Source organism: Monopterus albus, unplaced genomic scaffold (genome assembly GCF_001952655.1).
Source record: "Monopterus albus unplaced genomic scaffold, M_albus_1.0 scaffold18.1, whole genome shotgun sequence".
Lineage (NCBI taxonomy): Eukaryota > Metazoa > Chordata > Actinopteri > Synbranchiformes > Synbranchidae > Monopterus > Monopterus albus.
In genome coordinates this window covers 8,523,050-8,540,319 of record NW_018127898.1, presented here as the reverse complement: position 1 = coordinate 8,540,319, position 17,270 = coordinate 8,523,050, and the positions used below count along the sequence as shown (strand labels likewise).

Here is a 17,270-nt window from a genome sequence, read left to right as displayed (position 1 = left end):
GTTTAAATTTAGCTTGTGTCATTGTCTAGCACTGTGATTAATAGTTTATCAGTCTTGACTATACATCTCCATGAAATATCTCCTTCCATTTGTCATTTAACTGCACATGGAAATTGGTTAGATTTTCAATCAGGCATAGCTTAGACCAAATTCGGCGAACATTACAAAAGGAAATAGCCATTAAGATGTACTCGCTTGCAGGTAAGGTTGTGACCTAATGTAGGACATCGTTTGTGGAGTAAGTCTTTCTAGCGCAGTGCCTCTGCACACTTCTAGTTTAAAAATTACACCTTTTGTTTTTTTTTGGATAATTGAATTGCGACCTCATACAAGGTGCAATGTGCATCCTAAATGTGGTTTTAAATAAGCCTGAGACATGTAGCAGCAAATGTGAGTTGTGAAATAGAGGTCTACCACAAGGGCCGGAGACTGGATTCCCTGTCAAATAAAGATTAAGCTTTTATTTCACCATCTAAATCTCTTATGGCGGAGCCTGGCCAGCGCAGGGCTTTTAACGGCATGGAGGCTTCACAGTCGGCATGTCTTCTTTATCTTTGAAAGTGCCAAGAGTGACTATGGCCACATGTGGTCCCTGGTTAGTAGAATGGAGGTTTGGAGTAAACCAGTTTAAGGTGGAACAAGAAGGTTGCTATAATTTCACATTGTTGTCTTTTTTTGACTTGTGCTGGTTAGCTTCCCTTGCTAACACGCTGTGTTCCAGTTGAAATCACTGACATTTTAGATGTTGTTGCTGTAATGTGACTTTTCTAGCTTAATTTTTCTCACATTTAGTTATTAAATGTCTCCAGATTTTTTTTTCTCCTCAACTATGCTGAACATTCCTTTTATTGAATTATTAATGTGTATAGTGAATTATTGAAGGAAGATAATTTCTGATCAGATTAATATTAACTCCCTGTAAAATATTAATGACTAATGTTAAAAACCATGAACTTATGGAACTATTAATATAATCATAAACAGACACAGTAAAAAGTGGCATGGACTCAATGTGCTAGGACTGTTTCACATCACTTTTAATGCAGTTCCTCTAGAGGTCTGTGAATATGAAATATTGCTGTGGTTGACTTTGTACTCAGAAGCTCGACTAGTGTCATTGGCCAGTCCTGCCCTGGGGCAGATGGTGATGCCACAGGGAGAAGTTCACCAGCATTTGTCTGCAATTTACCTTTGTCACCTTGCACACAGATGACCTGAAATATGGCCAAGGGAAAATATCCAAAGATGTTTTGGTGCTGTTGGACCAGGGCCTTTATCGTGGCTGCTGATTGGCAGAACTCCACTAGCAGTTATAGTACTCAGCTCCTCCTCTGATCTCATGCTCTGAAGGCTAGTGGTTAAACTCCAGTGGTCTTGTTTGAGTTGTGTCGGCTTTCAATGTTAAGTTTTTTTACTACAGGGTACCGAAAGTGAATTTCATCTAGTGAGCCTAGAGCAGGTTAAACCCAGCCTTTTGTCAGTTTTGATTAAAACTCTCTTTTGATTGAAGATATTCAGGACAGATTTGATATATCATTGGTTTGTTATTGTCATCTTCCCATTACATTCATAAAATATGGACATCAGAAGAAATAAACCATTTATGAAGCATAATGGTAAGCACCCAGAAAATATGCTTACATTAATTATGTTTTAAATGCTAATGCCAATGAGGGATATAATAACGAAGATGTGAGAGACTCCCTATTCGAGATCTGATAGCCAGGGAGAAGCAAATTATTTCAAATATTTGATATTTAAATTATTTTCAAATGAACAGAGAGACATGGGTAGAGTAGAGGCGAGTAGTTTCCCCTAGTGATCCCCCAGGCTCCTTTGTTTCCTCAGTGTGTCTTCAGCTCATTAATGTTCTAAGCATGTGAGAGAACCAGACCATACTCCATAACCCATAGCTGGGTGACACCTCGGGCCCAACACACATATACAGTACACACACACATACATTTTCACACACACACACACACACACACACACACACACACACACACACACACACTCCCTCAGCCGTTTAAAGTCCACTGGCTCTTTCAGGAAGTGATGGCCGCCGAGCTGTCCTGATTAAAATGACAATAGTCTAATTAACTCGACCTCAGTGTCAGTGCACTAAAACGGCTGATGGCCCGCCAGTTCCTGTTTGAAAAAACCCCTTGTCTGTTCATCCTCTAAATATATGGCTTTTTTCCAAGCAAAATGCCTCAACCCTTTTTGATGAGGTTTGCTAATGGCAGTTATTTCTCTTAAGCTAATTAAATTTAGGTAAAGTTTTCTCTTTTTTCTGTAGAAACCCTACCGTACAATCCTCCAGGGATTTATCATTTGGGGTCTAGTATCACAAGCACCTTCAAGCAATGCTAGTCAGTTTAGTTGCTAGTTAGTTTACATATATACTTTTCAAAAGGACTCTCTGGAAGAAGAGATCTTGTATCTCAATGCTTAAATAAAGGATAAAATAAAAATAAAAAAAAAACCCTGATTTTATTTGAAACATTCCAAATTCTTGTCATTTACCACTGCATGTCCTCTGTTTGTGCCGCCCTCTACTCTCACACCCGTGGCCTCCATTGGTCAACAGGCCAAACAGCCAGATTAAAAAAGGCCAGAGATGACACACTCAAGCAAAGGAGTCTGTTTTATGGTGACAGCATTTGAAAATGAGGCTTTATTTGTGCCCCCGTGATTCTTTGGCATTATTTGATGGACTCATCTAAAGTGCAGAAGAGAGAAAAGAGAACAACATAAAAAAACTTTAATGACTGGAGAAGAAACTGCTTTTTGTTCTATTATCCTTCTGTTGGTGATTAAGGTCTATAGGGAGATAATTACGCTTTAGTCCGGAGTTAATGAAACGAAAACTTCTCTTTTCTTGTGAAAAGGAAGGGCAGATCTTTTGTGCTGCTATCTACAGACATCTCCCACCCTTGACAAGACGCACAGAGAATTGGTTTTGTTTTAACGCTGCAGCCCCCTCCGCTGCCTGTCAGTCTGTGGCTGATATGAGGGATCTGTGAATGAAGCCCAAGTCAATGAGGGCTGTCTCTGCTGCACGGCTGCATCTGCCTGTCTGTGAACCTTAGGCACGTTGGAAAACATCAAATGAAAACACCACAACAGGTCATCTGGGGTATATGCAGATTTGAATAAAAGAAGATTCTTCTTCTATCTACTACCCATTGTAATGTTACAATACTCCACTTACAGCGTACAAGCATGTGTTTGCCATCACATGACCCTGCTTTGTTGAACATAAAAGGAACGCAATGATTAGAATTTATCACACAGCAACACTAGAGCCATATGTCTCATCTGACTTGAGGCACCACTTTTGAACACGTGGAGTTGTTGACCACCGACTGTCTGATATGCCGAAGCCACGCGGCGTAGTGGTGGCCAGAGAGTACACATTAAACTGTCCTTGTGGAAGTTCACATCTGGTGCGTAGAGCTGTGTGTGTGTATGTGACAGTGGGGCAGTGTCAGCCCCGCTCCCCTCATCCACCCACACACCCCCTCCCACCCTTCCAGCAGCATTCTCACATTTCATCATCTGTTCTCCAGCGCCAGGGTGCTCAGGCACAAGTTGGCCGCTCTGGATCCATCTGTTGTTATTATTTTCCACTGATAATTGGCTTGAACAATGGAATGCCTGTGTCCCCCTTGCCTTTGAAACCTTACACTCTGTTTATTTTCTAGAGGTCTCTTTTCGGCTCTCCTTTCTCTCTCTCTCTCTCTCTCTCTCTCTCTCACTCCCTTTCACCTCTCAAGTTCTCCCTTTCTCCTCCCCACCTTCATCTACACTGACCTCAGCTGTAGACTGTCCCTCCTTCCCGCTGATCCACATCAAAATGACATCTTTGACTGGCCACATCAGTATGTGTCACTCAACAAACAATGCCACTCTCCAGATTTTCTGGGGGTACTCAGCTCCCATTCTTCTTGGGATTTCTTTTAAAAAATTGTTTTAATCTGAGCGTCTGGCAGTTTTCTCCAGGAGTTTCTCCCATTTGCACACATGAATGAGAAAAAATGAGGGAGAGACAGATAGATGAAGAGAATAACGAGGAGTGAGGAAGGTACAGATATAAGAGAGAGTCTTTAGAAAGAAAACACATTGGGCAATGGATGTTGGTATAAATACATTTTTCATTCTGAATAAAATTCAGCTTTTATATTTTTCCCTGTTTCCACCAGAAGGTGTGTAGAGATGAAGCATATGTAAAGATGAATAGAAGGATCATAAGGTGTACCTCTCCTTTTTAAATCAGGACATAATGAAAACCCACACCAAAAAAATGGCCCACTTAAATTAATTAATATTTGATATTTTAAATTTTAATTAGTATTTTAGGTTGTAATTAAACAGTTTCAGGTTGAAGTCTTCATACTCTGGTTACAATCTTATGTGTTTTTTTTCTGTCAGACTCTTAGATTTCACAGATATTTAATAACAGTCTGACAAAGTAATATTAACAAAGTAATTAAAGTTTGTTTAAATGTAGAATATTCATGCACATTGTCTGACAAGGTGTAAACAAGACTGTCATACCAGAAAAAATATCTTCTTTGTGACTCCAACTTTTCTGTAATGTTCTGTTCTTCTAATTAAGGACATGTTTGAGGATTGACCAAGTACTTTCTTTCCCCCCTCCTTTTGTTCTGCTTTATGTGACTGTGTTGATGTTCATTTGTTCTGCCTGCTCGTGTCTAATTAAAAGAGGCCAGGACAGGTAGGGCTCTCAGCAGGCATCTGCTCTGTGCCGGTTCTTCATTTGCTGAGTGTTTGTGTTTATACAAAGGGGCCTCTTCCTGCATATTTAATCTAGAGCAAGGCACCAGCTTTTGTTGTGTTTAGACCTCATACCTCCAGTGCTCTCTCTCTTCCCAGTACACACACATATGATCACGCTCACACACACACACACACACACACATATATGCAAACACACTACCGCACACTACTTCAATTACTCCATACCTGCTACTTTCACTGGCAGCTTTTCCTTCTTCAACAGGAGTTGATTTCAAAACGTTCGGGGCTTGGAGGGAATCTGCATCAGTATACAGCATCATGAACATGATGAAAGTCTGTTTAAATGTTTGTGGGTAAGTCTGTAAAGATTGTATTGCCTTTTAACAGTTTCTCATTTTTTTCTACTCTTCTTGCTTTTTAAGCGCCACTGGTATATGGTACATGGTTCTTTAAGTGATTGACAAAGTTGTTGTATAGGATGCACATAGCTATGGCATCCGCTGTTATGATGGTAAGCTAAATTAATTAATTAATTGATTATAACTAACCAATAGCTTACTTGATAATCAGTTATCTTCTATTTGCATTGACCTGTTGTAGGGGTAATGCAGTACTACAGGTGTAGGTATGTGCTTGTATGCATCTGTACTGTACATGTTCAGGTGCAAAACTTTCCTTTTTTCTCTGGAGCTGGGTTGGAGGTGATAGTAAGTTGTAACCTCATGGTGATGTGTGAGGGTAATAGTTCCTCCCTTCACTCATCGCCTCTTGTTCTCCCTTTGTCTTTGTCTGGAGAATTGGAATCTGCAGCTTACTGATATTAATAGTGCACAGGATCTGTGGTCGGAGAGGAGCTGGGACCTGGGCGAGAGTGGAAACTTGATATGGCTGGGTAGAATTGACAGTCTTCCTACTTAACAGGGTGGAAAGGGGTTGGTTGTAAAAATAGCATTGCATAATATTCACTGTGCATTTTCCCTTTGTGTACTGTACGGTACGTATTTGATCAGGGTTGAACTTTTTGACTGCGCTGCTCTAATTTTACATGCAAAAACTTTTGATCCTGAACGTTTAGATCCTGAGCTCTCCTGGTGTGACTTATTAGCAGGAAAACAATTCACAAAGTGCAGTTTTCCACATGGGTCAGTAGATTAGAATTCCTGAAGACACAGAGTGGCGTGAATTTGGTATTCACTTGATAGGATTTTTTTTATATTCAATGAGCTCATTTAAAGAGTGTAAAGAAATGCATAGTCTTGTTTGTTTTGGGTTAGGAGTAAAATTCCACTTCTTTGGTACTAAGGCAGCAAAGCTCTCTGTGTGCGCTCAGTGTACTTTGTTCTTAGCTCAGCAAAACGTGAGGGCAGGTCCAAAGAATCTGGGGGATCAGACAGGCCTGACATTCACCAGACTGCACTGATTAAAAAAAAAAGAGAATCTGGAAAAAAGCACCCAGAATAAAGGCTGGCTGGATTGAAGTTGGGTTTAATTGGTGGGTTTTGAGTCTGTTTGCGTGTCAGAAAGTGCTGTTGTTTACTGTCTGTGTGGGTGTTATAATATAACACCAGGATTCTGCCAATCATTAGAAAAAACTATGCTTGTTTTTTTCTTCACGTTTTCAAATACAGACTGTTTTGTCTCTATGAGGCTTAGCTGTGTTTTTCATTTAATCAGTCCTTTTTAATAAAATCCCTGAAGGAAAGAAGGAGAAAATAGTGTGAAGTCAGCCCTTTTAGCAGGTCAGATTATAAGTAAGCAGCTGTATTTGTTGAAAAGTGAGTCATGCTTTAGATTTTCCTGTGTTTCAGAGTACAGACAGTGACTTGGAAACTCGCCGGCACACACCCTAAAAACAAACACCATTGACCCTGTGTATATCACTGGCTCTACACAACTAAAACTCTCCTACGCCCTCTTCTTATTTACACAATGCTCTTAATACGGATCCACCAGCCTTAAGGAATGTTGCATCAGTCACTACTTTTATTGTTTTATTCAAACGCCAGCAGGCTCTGGCATGATAAAAAGATACTGTGTGTTTATTCAGATGATGATACTAAGTGATTGAAACATCCTGGATGGTCTGTAAAGAACCAAGAGACAACTCTGACAGCCTCCTATTGACAACCATTGAGTTGAGCATTAATTAATATGGTAATGATGTGTGAAGGTTCATTAACGAGCTGCCACAGAAGTAGCCACAGATAGAGTATCCAGCGTGCTTAGAGTAATTAATGGAATAACTTTGCTTAGTGGTAAATATTCATGGGCCCTCTCGTCTTTTTGTCTGTACAGTGTGAAGAGAGAGGAGAGCTTGTCCATTAGAGGAGCTGAAGAGCTGTCCACAGTGAATGTGGGCCTTTTGTTGGGATTGGGTGCATTTCAGTGGAGGAGTATTAATTCATATTTCGAACATGCCATCTTCCCACAAAGCCAAAGGCACTGATAACATACCTAGGACTAGAGAGCATATTGTGAAGCCATGACCCTCTCACAAATAGGGAAGTCCACTTCACAGGTCTGGGGACAAAATAAAATGCATCTTTGTTCACGCTTAGATGGAAGCACAGTGGTCCATTACCATAGCAAAAAACCCTCCTGATTGTCCATTTCCTCTGATAATAGGGTGTTTGCATGTTTTTTACCCCCGTCACTACAATGAAGCCTGTGGTATTTGCATAGAGAATGGAAATATTTATTTGGATCATCTGGTCCTCAGGCTAACGACAGTTACTGTATCTTATCTTATGCACATGAGAGTCCCGTAACTACTATGTGATACTTCTTTGTCAAACATCTTTGTTGTCTGTCTTCCACTTTGTTTAACAGAATCCACATATAACTTCCTCTCAAGACTTCGCAAGAGAACCTTGAAAATGTTGCATTTTGATTCACATTCTTAGCTCAGGCCTCTTACTGAGCATGCACATAACCCACCTAGGTGGGTAATTATCTCAACCAGGAGTTGTTCTATTCCCTAAAATCTCAATGTAGGAGTGTGTGATGGGCTCGGTTTTCCCATCCGGGGGAAGCAGCATGTGCTTGTTTATCCTCACTCTGCGTTCTCTGCACCCCCACTGTTTCAAATGGCAATATTACAGCCTTGTGCTGTTTGAAATCGAGACAATTATCTGTTTAGGTATTACAAGACGGGCATTATATTACAAGGAGAAAAGGCGTACAGCTGCTATCAGGATCCTGTTGTTGCCTTTTCTCTTCAATACAAATGTTCTATCATTTTAATGATGGAACATTTATCTAAATGGATGTTATGCATTGGGTAAACTCATTTAGCTCCCGGGGCTCTTTCAGGTGATGGGAATTAATGATGTTTAGTAGTTCGAAACTGAAAATATCTGTCATTTGTCACCACTCATCATTGATTTACAGTTCTATTGATGATATGTTAATTGAAGTGTAATGAATCACAGTAATAGGGTAGTTGTGCGCGAATGGTGCATTTTCAATGATTGTTCAACCCTCAGTAGAGTTCAGAGCGAGCTGGATGGTGACTCGTGTTTTCAGCAAGGGTGTTTAACACATAATTAATGCTGAAACCAGGCAAGCTGGGCCAGTGTGTTTTTTTTATCTATGCTCAGTCTGCTTTAGATAAACACTATGCACAAATGCTTGGCCACAGTTTTGACTGCCAAATGTAAACGGCAACAAAGAACAGCTTGAGAGGGAGTAGAATTTTTTTTTTCCTTTCAAATTTGGATATGCTTTAATGCTTTTATTCAAATGCACCTGAGATATTGCCCCACAGTCTCTTCTCAGTTTACCATAAAAATAAGATTTTGTTTTTTTCATGTTTTTTCCCACCATCTTTCCTTGCTGGGTCGAGTGCTCAGTCAGGAAAGCTGCACGCGTGCAGATCAGGGTTGACCGGAGGGAGTCGAGTCAGAACAGGTACAGGTACAGTGTGCTCACCACCAGGGGGGGCCAAGAAGGGCATCTAGTGTCAGTAATATGACAAGTTTTTGTCTTGCAAATAAACCATGCACTCACATGAGACAGCCCCATTGTTCACTTGTTATCATGAGTGGGTGCAGTTGCAGTTAACAGACAGATGGAAATGCAAGAATGAGTCTAAGGCTGACAATAGTAGCCAACAGGAGGAGAAAGGAGAGGTGCTTCCTGCATTTCTCTGGGCTGAAATGTTGGCTCTATGTCCGTAGCAGCCGAGAGAGGTACACTAACTGGTACTTCATAGAAACAGAGGAAAGCGAACAACACAGGAATGCTGAGAAATGATTTCTTTCCGATGATTTGTCAGAACATGTATAAGGCTGTTTGTAGACATTATCTATTTTAATCAATAGCATCTGGTTGGCAACTTGTTATTGGTAGCATTCATTTTTTTAATGTACACTGCGTTTCTTTTTGTAAGCTGGCTGGTGGGTGCTGATGACAAGCATTACAGTCTGCAATAGTAATTATTTCATAACCATAAATAATTTTCCTTCTTGTGTCCGCAGGGCGAGGAGGCTGTTTTACCACTGCTGGAACTGAAGATTGCTTTAAATAAGCAAGTCCTTGTAGAAGGTAAACATGCAATCATTCACCAGACTCTGGTCCCTGCCTGACTGTGAATGCTGTATTGAATTGGCTTAATAATTAACTGAATGCAGTGCGGTTGTCTTGTTTGTGTACTGTATATTGAGTGTGGAGCAGGAGGGTGGGGCACTCAACAGGTGCACTCTGTCAGTGGTTTGAGAAGCGGCTGATTTGAGACTAGCATGGTGAGTAGTAAAGGGTCTTTAAAGGGTTTTAATTAGTTTTAAGTTGCACTTTTGAAGAACTTGTATAAAAAAGGACATGTGGCTGCTCAGTGTGGAAATATCTGTCTGTATGTACATGTTGGTATGTGTCTGGAAAAGCTGAAATGTTAATCCCATGTTTACTAAACAATATATCTCACGTTTGCTCCTCACACTCATCTTCTTAGGGGCCCCCAGGATATGAACTTTTGGCTGGGTTCATCTAGTGAGGCAGGGCAGGCCTGTGAGGAAGTTGTATGTGTGTTGGCGGTGGGGGTTAACACATCAGGAGCTCAGTGCTTCAGAGAAGGAGAGTGTCTGTCTGGTTTCTGTCTCGTACAGCTTTAACCTCTTTCTCTCAGTCTCTTAACTGTCTTTATCATTTCTTTTATGTCTGCCATTCACTCTCTGCCTCCTTTAATATGTAGTGACTTGTTAAGATAAGTAGCGCATGTTCAGGAAATGTGACAAATAAAACTGTACATTTGAGCAGTGCTTTTATTGTTTGAGCCTTTTATAGAGCAAGAAACATGTGAGTTGTAACTTGGGTTCTACTGGTCTTATATTTTGGGAAAACAACTACTGATTTAATTATTTTAATGATTGTTAAATTATAAAATAATCTGTGCAAATGGAGGGATATCCTAAAATTATGAAGGATAAAACTGTTTATTCTCATTCATCTTCTTGTGGAAATATCTGTATTATTGTAGCCATTTCCGTGCCCTTACTTCCATAACCTTATGCCAATAGCCAGTGTTTTGTTTACACATGAAGTTAGGACAAAATGCTTAATTTCAACATTTTTCTGCCATAAAGTCCTCACAAATACTTGGGTGTTTGCTGTTTCTCTCAAGGCAGAATTTTAAAAACAGAGCCCTCTATTTAAACCCAAAAAGATGCCACAGACAAACAGTTTATCATTGAGCAGCTGTACATTAAAAGTGTAATAAATCCAGCTACAACCTAGTGTTATCTCCCGCAGCTTTTCCATAGAGTTTGGACAAAGCAGTGTTACAGTTAGACTTGCTATATTTTCTTTTATTGTAAGGGGAGGGCCTTATCACCACAGCCTCTACTCCTCTTTTATTTCATTCTGACAATCACCCGGAAAGCAGAGACTTGGAGAAAATTGAAGTCAAGGATTCATGTTGCTGCTGTTTATCTGGAGTGCATTCTCTACATAGTCAGGTCCACTCCAGCAGGCCCCTCAGCTGCCTCCTCCAGATGTAAGATCAGCCCCAAAATCTGCCAAATGGTTGTGTAATTAATGTTAATGTGGCAAAATCTGATTAATTATTGAGACAAGTTTCCAGTGTGATTTTGATGGCATCACTTATGCAGAAATCCCTGTGGAAACTTAAGGGATTAGTATGTCTTTGTGGTTAAAGCTCTTTTAAATGCAATAGAGCCAAACACAGAGTGTGTGTATTTGTGTGTATTTTTCTCTACATTTGGACCAACCCAACTTTTTAAAAATATTTGTGATAAATTCTATTCATAATAGAAAATACACATTTGAAATGTAGAAAAAAATCTAAAAGCAGTCTGACAAAAGTTTTGATTTAGATACACATCATCATATGGGGATATCTGCGTGATAGGTCTTCCTCTGATGTGTGTAGGCCTGCTCTTTTGGCCAATTTATTCAGACCTGATGACATTCAACTTTCCAAAGAAATTGATTTGCTTAGAAGAATCCTCAGATGCCCAAAACATAGTTTCTCTGTTCTGAGGGCTTCAAAATGTTATTGTCTCATGCTGGACTCTATTTGAATTTCATGAATTTGTGTAAGAGAGAGGAAGACAAAATGCAGGCACTCCATTTCTTGTAATTCTTCTTATGTTGTAAATGCTTTGGCTTATATTGCCTCAGTTTTAGGTGTTGAGGTTGCTGCGTTTAATCCACTTTTTATGGAAGTGTTAAGAATAAACAAGTGGATTCATGAGTTGGATCCACAGAAAGGTCGTGTGCAGATTTATGCCAGGATGAAAATAGGGCCTCTGTAACAGTTCCCTTGACTGCATTTATTGCTTACTTTTAAAAAGTAATTTCTTTATATCAGCATCAAGCTGAAAATTGCTGTGTATTAGTATTAGGCTTGGTAAGCTTCTAATTCTGTGGCATTTACAGCCGGCTGTGTTTCCATGCATTTATAACACTTTGATTCTTAAGAGCTCCTTTAATCGCTTATGCCTAGCTTGGAACATAATAAACAACTCGCTGTAGCGAAAGTGCCACATGGGGGAGATTTCTAGCAAGAAAGTTAAACGCTTCTGTCACTGGCAGTTTTGTTGCTGTGTTTTTCATGCGCTGTAAGTACCATAATGTATTCTCTGAGCTTGGCTGCTGTAGTTAAAAACACTGACAGGCAGAATAGATGCAAGACAATTTGAATATAAAAAAAGGGTTGTCCCTAATACAATGTCACAATGGAGAAACAGGGAGAGACATAAAGTGACGGCATGCTTCTTCTGCCTTTTACTGTTGATTGAGATCACAGGATGTGTTAAAGCTTTCTAAACACCCTCACCTGGCTGCTGTCTGCTTTCCTTATCTGATGCTCTGCTCCCATGGATGCATCAGCTGCTATCAGAACACACTCTGGCAGATCACCCACCACTGTGTTGTCTGGCTAAACAGGTTGCACAGTTAAATGCATGCTTTATGCTGAATACAGTGTCACACAATAGAGCAGCACTCTTATTTTTTTCTACCATCTCTTACAACTTTCCTGTGAATTATCTTCTTTCCTGAGGTAGAAAGAATCGAACCCATATTGTTATCACAGATGTGTTATCTTGAAGCTGCTTAAAATATCTTTTGGTGGAAAACACGTTTGGCAAGTTCCAATCTCTTTTTCCATCAGCATCAAACAGACATGTCTTCTTTTGGTCTGAAACATATTGATGGATGTCTAAAATGTGGTCTGCCTAGGAGAGTGCGCAGCTTTAATAATGTCAGCCTGCTACCAGGTGCAGCTGGCTAATATGACACAGTCTTTGCGTGAGATTGACCGAGGCGACAGAAGTAAGCAAATTCCATCTGCAGATGAGTTGTCTTACAGAAAGATGAAAAGAAAATCACAAAAGTAAGAAAAGCTGTCAAAGCTCTCTCTTGCTTTTTTTAGTGTTGGTCTTGTGTCTCTGTTTCAGAAAATATGAAACAGAACTAATAACTTGAATTGATTTGTTGTCGTCTGTGCAAAATGACTATACAGAGGGTTTTTTTGTGGTAACCTAGGCCAGTTTCTGTGAGACTGTTAAACAATATACTGTAGTGTAACTGGTGAAATATCACTTTAACCTATGTAAATACTGTCCTTGCTCCCCAGGACAAAATCATGTAGTTATATGTCACATAAAAAGGACTGTTGTTTATGATTTCCTTTTTGACTAGTGAAGTTCTAGGTAAGGAAAGTCAAAAAAAAAGTTCCTACAAACCTCAGTGATTCTTATTTGGATAGTTTTGACTTTGTTGCAATCACTTCATGTCATGGTAAATATTACTTTGGCAGTACTTTCCTTTCTCCGTTTATTTTAGAAAACAAATCCCTTTTAGGGATAAAGCACCTGGTGGGGCTACATAATGGAATGGCTTCAGCCCTACGCAAATAAACAGCTTGCATTTTTGGTGTGAGATTAAGAATGAGGCTGAGAGCACTGGAAAGAGGTGGGTAAAAGCCAAACAAAGAAAAGTCAACATGTGGAGAGGAGAGAAGTGGAGGAGCTAAACGTCTGATTCTACGTCCTACTATAGTTAACTGTATGCACCGTATGTCTAAAAAAAGCATGTGAACATTGGCACATTTTGAGCTTTGAGCTCAGGTGCTTTTTTCACCTTCATGTCTTATTTTGGACAGTTCACCAGTGTATCAGTAATAGTTGTTCACAAGGGCAGGAAAATATTTGAGCCTTTGTTTTCCACATTTGCACATGCCATTTCTTAACCTGGAAAAGATAGTGTAGTAACCAGAGCCAAAGAAAAGGGAGTGAACAGGGAGAAGACAAGTGACCAGTGAAGCTAAGCGAGGGCCATATTTCAACGTGATGTTGAAATTAGTGAGAAACTGAGTCTTTGTAACCGGGCATATCAAACATTATCTCAGCTATTTCAGTCAGTCATAAGTTTGCTCACTGCTCTATTTCACTTCATATATATCATATATAAATCATTGGGGTTCTTCCTCATCCCTTTGCTGGATTTTCTGGAGAATGTAACAATATTAAGATGTTGTTTAGGTAGAGATAAATCTGAAAACTCTGTATATGAAAGTGATATGATCCACATTAGCATTGTACTCTACCTCAGTACTAATTATTATCAACTGAATTGTTACTGTAGATGAAGAATCTTAAAGTATTTAAAGTCTGCATTTAATGTCTGCTCAAATAAGGAAACTGTTCTTAACATTGACTGTATATATGTTAACTACACATTACGACTTTCCTTCAATATGTGAAGTGAAGCGAAAATATCGCAAATAGAGCGACCTCCATCTTGGCATTTTGCAACCACATTCTGCGCAGTAGCAACCAACTTAGTTGAGTCACGTATCGAACCGCCAATCAAAGCTGTCAAATCAGCTGAAATACATCCCTTTTTATATCATCTAATAATTTATTATAAACAAACTAGCCAGGAAAATGAACACTTGTACACATATCAGCATGATAATATCTAACAGAAACTACAGAAATCACCTTTGGGAAAAAATTTATCTGATTTGTACTTTGAGTTTTTAGTTTGGCTCATGTCCCATCCACTAGCATGGAGGAGGCAGGATTTATGACCTATACTGAACCCAGCCACCAGGGGAGTGAACGAGTCATGGTGGCTTCACTTCCGGGAGCTGTCATGGCGTCCATATTTTATACAGTCGATGTTTCTAAATATAAGATATTTCCTGCTCCAGAGCCCTGGTCACACCTGAAAGTGAAAGTACGGAAGCCATCTGTACATCCTAGCAGGTGATACTCTAACAGAGTCGAGCTGAATAATGTATGGATAATGAAAGACAAGTAAGAGACAATGCTGGTTTTCCCCACTGTAAACTCTTTAGCTCTGTTTCCTCAAAGTTTAGCCGTATGGTTTGGTGTTGTTCAAGGTTGCATTTCAGAGTTCAACACAATTTCAGGTGGAAATTAGCTTCGCCACAAAATTTTGCTATTTCAGATGCTAGTGTTACACGGCCAAAAATCATAACCTGCTTCTAGTTTTGATTGTATTTTACATAGGTTCCGCTGCTTGTGTTAACATTTTCAACAACGATACACTGAGAATTTGTCATGTTTTCTGTGTTGAAAAAATGTAGGAACACATGTATACATCCCTCAAAGTGAGGTAGTGAAAAGGTGTAATTTTGTTTTTGTAGCATTTTTTGCATCATAAGATGTGAAACTATATCCAGTTTTAAGTTCAGCCAAACTGGAGAGCAAAATATGGCTTTTTATATTTAGCTGCCTTAGCGTAGACATGACCTGAAAGGGACATGAAAGGCAAAAAGACTATTTCTACCCAAATGTGGATTTATTTATGTAATCCAATGAAAAAGGTGGAGGCATTTTTAGACTGATATTTATTTACAGTTTTTCTCTGGTTTTAGCCTTGGCTCCTGCGTTGTTTTCATAAACAAAGTCTCTCTGGCTGGCTAGAAAAAACACAGGGCTGCTCAGTGTACTGAAAACAGGAATGACAAACACCATTAGCTGAAAAATTTCCATCTCATTGCAACTATGTTATTGTTTACTTTACCATACACATCCTAATATGGTTACCTCCCTGTCAAAGCGGGCCAGAGCAGAGCCGAGGGGCCCTCGAAGGGAGACGGTTTCAGCTGCCACTTAGACAATAAGAAACAAATGTCACAGCTTGGCAAAATAGCTTGGCTTTCACAGTCTTACAGTACTTGGCCTTCTCCGCTGCTTGGCTCAGGCTCCTGTGTGATATTTATCTACTCTGTACTGTTAGATGCCCTCACAGTGTACCCCCATCTCTCTTTCTCTCTGTCCCATCTCTTCTTGTCTTCCTTCTGCCTTTCTTTATTTGTCTGTATCTCTCCATCGATCGCTGTCTCTGTCCTGGTGTTAGCTATGTGTGGGTTGACTGATGGGCCTCTGTTTGCTGCATTAAGTTATTTATCAGGGGGTGGGCCGCTGTGTTTTGAGTGGCTGTTGCCCTCTTCCCTGCGGCTGAGCAGAGGCCAGTTCAGCTGCAGGTCACGCCCTGGCCTGAAGCCGACAGTGCATTTGAACGTCTGCGCAACTCCTAGAAACCCATTATGATACTTGGATGGAATCATCTCACCACACCAACTTAGAAAACCTTGGGATATTTTGCAGGAAATGTAGAATTGTTCTGAACTTTGCAAAAGCATCATGAGTTGATTGTATGAATGGATTTCTATTGTGCTATATTTAAATTCAGTTTGAATAAAATTGTAATTGTAATTTAACCTGTCAGGTTGTCAAAAAATTTTATATTTAAGGGTTAGTTTTGCATGACCAGCACTAATCAGAGGAAATACTGGGTAAAGTGCTATTAAAATCCAACAAGTGGATGTTACTCAAATTGCCAATCATTTGAGACTATTCTCCCTGGATTGTTGGTATATAGACTATTAGGCATTAGGTTCAGGCAACCTCACTGTAGGTTAGTCCAGTAGTAGGTGGAAATAGGGTTCTTTCAGATGCATGGGCTTTCTTTTCCCCAGTTGGTGGAGGATGATGGCAGCCTCACCTCAATCCTAAAATCCTCACGCTTATGATATTTGCCCAGTATTATCTGTGCCTGTGGATGAATGGGAGGACAGAGCATGAGGAATGTAGAAGGTCAGACTGCGTGATTTACACAGTACAGAGCCAGAGAATCCCTGGGAAAATACTTGGACTGGGATCAAACAGACATCATGCGAGATGTTCTTAACACTGACCTTTAAATTCCGGCATTTTACTGATCACCTCTGACAAATGATACACTTAATCTAAAGCGATGGATGGATAGATAGATAGATAGATAGATAGATAGATAGATAGATAGATAGATTTATGTTACATTTGTATGATTTTTGTTAAACAATGCTACAGACCCATTAATAATTGGGAGGCAGCTGTGAAGAAATGATCACATATTTAGCTCTAATTTGACATTTTCAGCTAGTGATTAGTCATAATTGTTGTTTTTAGTTTTAACCATAGTTCAAACAAACATTCTGCTCACTGTTTTGCCAGTATTTGTTCAAGCCTAAATATAATTTCCACTCCATTGCAGTTATATTTTGTTGATAAGCTAATGGCACTGACCTTTTGTTTTTTCCATCTGAGGGGAAAGACTATACCCTCGTTGACGTTAATGAACTTTGTTGAAAGGGTTGTTTACTGGCTTCAAGGTCAGTTTCTGAGAAGGGCAGCAGGTTTTCTTGTAAACATATTTATGGCCAAAGATGTGTAAACACTGTAAATTTATACAGGTGCAGCAGGGGCGATACCGGCATATTTTCTTTTTTTTTTCTCCTCTTTGTTGCACTCCTGACCTTTCCCCTATGACACACTCGTACAGTAAAGGCTGTTGTGTACGTATGTGTTTATTTCTGGAAGCACTTTAAAGTAAAATATGAACTAACATAAAGGAATAACGAAAAAAATTGGTCTCAGACAGTGTAATGATGTGTCTACTCTCAGTTTAAAGCTGAGAGGGGAGAGAAGGAGAGGACAGGCAGATAGCCGGGCAAATGCAGGACTAGT

The 17,270-nt window shown here is 39.7% G+C and overlaps 1 protein-coding gene across 17 annotated transcripts in view; it reads left to right on the top strand.

Moving 5' to 3' along the window:
• Nucleotides 1-17,270, top strand: part of foxp1b (forkhead box P1b) — a 161,885-nt gene that overhangs the window by 48,831 nt on the left and 95,784 nt on the right. For 13 of the 17 annotated variants that reach the window (XM_020592903.1, XM_020592902.1, XM_020592893.1 and 10 more), the window contains one exon: nucleotides 9,246-9,312. The exons of 1 other annotated variant lie outside the window; for it this stretch is intronic. The gene's annotated coding sequence lies outside the window, so the exon portion shown is untranslated. Of the gene's footprint in view, nucleotides 1-5,029; nucleotides 5,121-9,245; nucleotides 9,313-9,398; nucleotides 9,510-17,270 lie in introns of all 17 variants that reach the window. 3 more of the 17 variants (XM_020592898.1, XM_020592894.1, XM_020592895.1) reach the window with 2 other exon arrangements.